Raw genomic sequence first — 4,521 nt, forward strand, 5'->3', positions numbered from 1 at the left:
GGGTTTTATTTCCTCTTGGAAGTCAGCATCGGCTGGTCAGAAGAGAGCCCCTTATGCTTTGACAGCCAGACAGCCTCACAGTGCCCTGACCAGATGATGCCCTTGCACAAGGCTGTTTTTGCATAAGCTGTTCCCTCTGCCTGAAGTGCCCAACTCTTGTCTTTCACTTGCAAAATTCCTCTTACCCCTAACTCAATAGTTACTTCCTCGGTAAAATGTTCTCTAAACCCTCTAAGTGAAATCAGCCTCCCCCACATAGGATGTCCTATGCCTTGTTCCAACCTCTGTTGTTACCATCCAACATTCTACATGTGTTAACATGTCTGTGTATCCTGTTTCACTGAAAATAGCTCAGAGACGGGAGCAGTGTCTTTCTCGCCCCTGGAGGACAGTGCCTCTAGGTTCCCTACAAATATCTGAAGGAGGGAAGGGAGAAAGCAGGAATGGGTTATTCAATAAGAAAGTATGCATGGGCTTACTCGCGCTTACTTCCTAATCTGTAGTGTACAATTTCACCTGTTTTTCTTTGATGTGGTGAAACCCATGTAAAATCGTGCACTGTGGATTAGTAAGTAACACAATTAAGCCCGTGTGTACCTTGCTTACTCTAAGCCTGTGCACACCTTGCTTAATGGCTAATCCATCTCTGGGGAAGAGGAAAGGAAGAAAGGGAGAGAAGAAGGAAAGAGAGACAGAAGGACAAAGAGAAGAAGGAACCAGTCTTCCAGTGGATGCTCTGCAATGTGTGACTGACAACAAATCACTTAATCCATCTTATCCTAAATTTCTTCATGACCCACATAAGACGGATCATCTTTGCTGCTTCTGACTTCACAGGACTAAGGGATAGACGGAGGAGATAAAAGAGATATAGGCTAGCACGTTGGGTTCAGATGAAAGGATTTATAAATACAAAACAGTTTCATCTCTGGGTCGCACTGGACAAAGACTACACGTTTTTGAAATTGCATAAAAAACTCTTAAGTGCGATTCTGCACCCTGGGTGTACCTGTGTATATGCATAGATGTGGCTGAGAACAAACAAATCCAGCTTGACTCACCAGAAAGACCCAGAACCACATGAGTAGCCAATAATATGTCTGCTCCCGAAGAGTTTTCTGTCCCTTTAGCTTCACTCACCACAGTGGGTACAAAATGAAAACCCTTAAGGAAAGGTCTGTAGTTAATGGCAAGGCCTTTTGGTAAGACAGCAAAGAAGAGGAAAAGCAAAGGGTAGTAATTCTTCTTCTAGTGGAGCTGGTCTATATGATGATGTGTATCTGGCAAAAGTTCCCTGCAGCATCACAAGTGAGACCTCATTTTCCAGGATGACCCATTAACCCAGGAATTGAAGCCATAGGGCTCCTCTAGAAGGGGCCTAAAGTGAGGGGATCACAAAGATTTGGGGGCAACCTGAAGGAGCTAAGAAGGCAGGGAATGGGGTACTTCCTTTCCTCCCACAACACAAGCTTCCTGACTTCTAGGACAGGCAGAAGAAGAGGAGAAATAAGTCTTGAGCTCTTTAGAGCTAGGAGCACATTGCACCAGGAATTTGAAAATTAGAGGCAGAAATCTTCTTCCTGGGCTGAGAGCTCCCTTCTACCAACCACCCTGTGTCCTGTGGCAGCACCAACCACTGTGGGTGGGTTTCCCAGGGCTCCTAGTTTAGAGGCATGGGGATCTCCTAACTATTGTGCACATAGCATCGCCTCTGGAGCATCCTTCAGGATGTAAGTCTTCTGTTTCAACTAACTCCTGCTGCTACATGTAAGCTCCTTAAAGACAGGGGTCATATCCCTTTCATCTTAATATTGTCCCATTTCTGTTTTTATCATTCATAGCACCAAGAAAGACCCTGGCACACAATAGGCTCTGTTTCTAAAAATACCTCCCACATCTCCCATTTATGTACCCAACACTACACTCAATGTAACCATATTCCTTGTGTATCTCTCTTGCTTTCTCTGCTGTTGTTATTGTTAGGTTCCACTGAGTCAGTTCTGACTCATAGCCACCCCGTGTACAACATCCTCACAATCATTGTTATGTTTGAGCCCATTGTTGTAGCCACTGTGTCAATATATCTTGTTGAGACTCTTCTTCTTTTTCCACGACCCTCTACTTTACCAAGCATGATGTCCTTCTCCAGGGACTGATCCCTCCTGATAACACATCCAAAGTATGTGAGACATAGTCTCCCCATTCTTGCTTATAAGGAGCATTCTGGTTGTGCTTCTTCCAAGACAGATGCATTCATTCTTTTGGCAGTGTGTGGTATATTCAATACTCCTAGTGAACACCACAATTCAAAGGCAGCAACTTTTCCTCAGTCTTCCTGATTCATCTCCCAGTTTTTGCATGTATATGAGGAAATTGAAAACACCACAGCTTGGGTCAGGGGCACCTTAGTCTTCACGATGACATTTTGCTTTTTAACACTTTGAGGCGGTCTTTTGCAGCAGATTTGCCCAATGCAGTACTTTGCTTCATTACTCGATTGCTACTTCCAAGAACGTTGGTTGTGGATTTAAGTAAAATGAAGTCCTTGACAACTTCAATCTTTTCTCCCTTTATCATGATGTTGCTCATTGGATCAGTTGTGAGGATTTTTGTTTCATTATGTTGAAGTGCAACCCATACTGAAGGCTGTGGTCTTTCATCTTCATCAGTAAGTACTTCATGACTTCATTTTCAGCAAGCAAAGTTGTGTCATCTGCATAATACAAGTTGTTAATGAGTCTTCCTCCAATCCTGATGTCCCATTCTTCTTCATATACTCCAGCTTCTCAGATTATTTGCTCTGCATACAGATTGAGTAGATAATGATGGAAGCATACAACCCTAACACACACTATTCCTGACTTTAAACAATGCAGTATCCCTTTGTTCTGTTCGAACGACTACCTCTACATCTATGTATAGGTTCCTCATTGGAAAAATTAAGTGTTCTGGAATTCCCGTTCTTCACAATGTTATCCATAATTTGTTATGATCCACACAGTTGAATGCCTTTGCATAGTCAATAAAACACAGGCAAACATCTTTCTGGTATTCTCTGCTTTCAGCCAGGATCCATCTGACATCAGCAATGATATCCCTGGTTTTACTTCTCTTCTGAATCCAGCTTGAATTTCTGGCAGTTCTGTGTCTTTATACTGCTACAGTGGCTTTTGGATGATCTTCAGCAAAATTCTACTTGCATGTGGTATTAATGATATTGTTTCATAATATCCTCATTCGGTTGGATCACCTTTCTTTGGAATAGGAATGTATATGGATCTTTCCAGTCAGTTGGCCAGGTAGCTGCCTTGGCATAGATGAATGAGTGCTTCCAGTGTTGCATCTGTTTGTTGAAATATCTCAGTTGGTATTCCATCAATTTCTGGAGCCTTGTTTTTTGCCAATGCTTTCAGTGCAGCTTGGACTTCTTCCTTCAGTACAATTGGTTCCTGATCATATGTTACCTCCTGAAATGATTGAACATCGACGAATTCTTTTTGGTATAGTGATTCTGTGTATTCCTTCCATCTTCTTTTGATGCTTCCCTTGTCATTTAATATTTTCCTTATGAATCCTTCAGTATTGCAACTTGAGGCTTGAATTTTTTTCTTCAGTTCTTTCAGATTGAGAAATGCCGAGCTTGTTCTTCCCTTTTGGTTTCCTGTCTCCAGGTCTTTACAAGTGTCATTATAATACTTTACTTTGTCTTCTTGAGCCACCCTTTGAAATCTTCTGTTCAACTGTTTTACTTCATCAGTTCTTCGTTTCACTTTGGCTACTTGACTTTCAAGAGCAAATGTCAGAGTCTTTTCTGACTTCCGTTTTGGCCTTTTCTTTCTTTCCTGTCTTCTTAATAAGCTCTTGCTTTTTTCATATATGATGACCTTGATGTCATTCCATGACTCATCTGGTCTTTGGTCATTATTGTTCAGTGCATCAAGTCTGTTCTTGAGATGGTCTCTAAATTCAGTTGGGATATACTCAAGGTCATACTTTGGCTGTTGTTGACTTATTCTAATTTTCTTCAATTTCAACTTGAACTTGCTTATGATCAATTGACAGTGTGTTTCACAGTCAACCCCTCGTCTTGTTCTGACTGATGATATTGAGTTTTTCTATCGTCTCTTTCCACAGATGTGGTTGATTTGATTCCTGTGTATTCCGTCTGGTGAGGTCCATGTATTTAGTTCATAGTTTATGTTGGTGAGAAAAGGAATTTACAATAAAGATGTCATTGATCTTGTAAAATTCTATTATGTGCTCTCTATCTTGGTTTCTATCACCAACGCCATATTTTTCAACCACCAGTCCTTCTTCTTTGTTTCCAACTTTCACATTCCAATCACCAGTAATTATCAGTGCATCCTGATTGCATGTTTGATCAATTTCAGACTGCAGAGGTTGGTAAAAATCATCAAGTTCTTCATCTTTGACCTTAGTGGTTGACGCATAAATTTGAAATAATCATATTAACTGGTCTTCTTTGAAGGGATATGGATATTATCCTATCACTGACAGTAT

Source organism: Loxodonta africana, chromosome 20 (genome assembly GCF_030014295.1).
Source record: "Loxodonta africana isolate mLoxAfr1 chromosome 20, mLoxAfr1.hap2, whole genome shotgun sequence".
Classification (NCBI taxonomy): domain Eukaryota; kingdom Metazoa; phylum Chordata; class Mammalia; order Proboscidea; family Elephantidae; genus Loxodonta; species Loxodonta africana.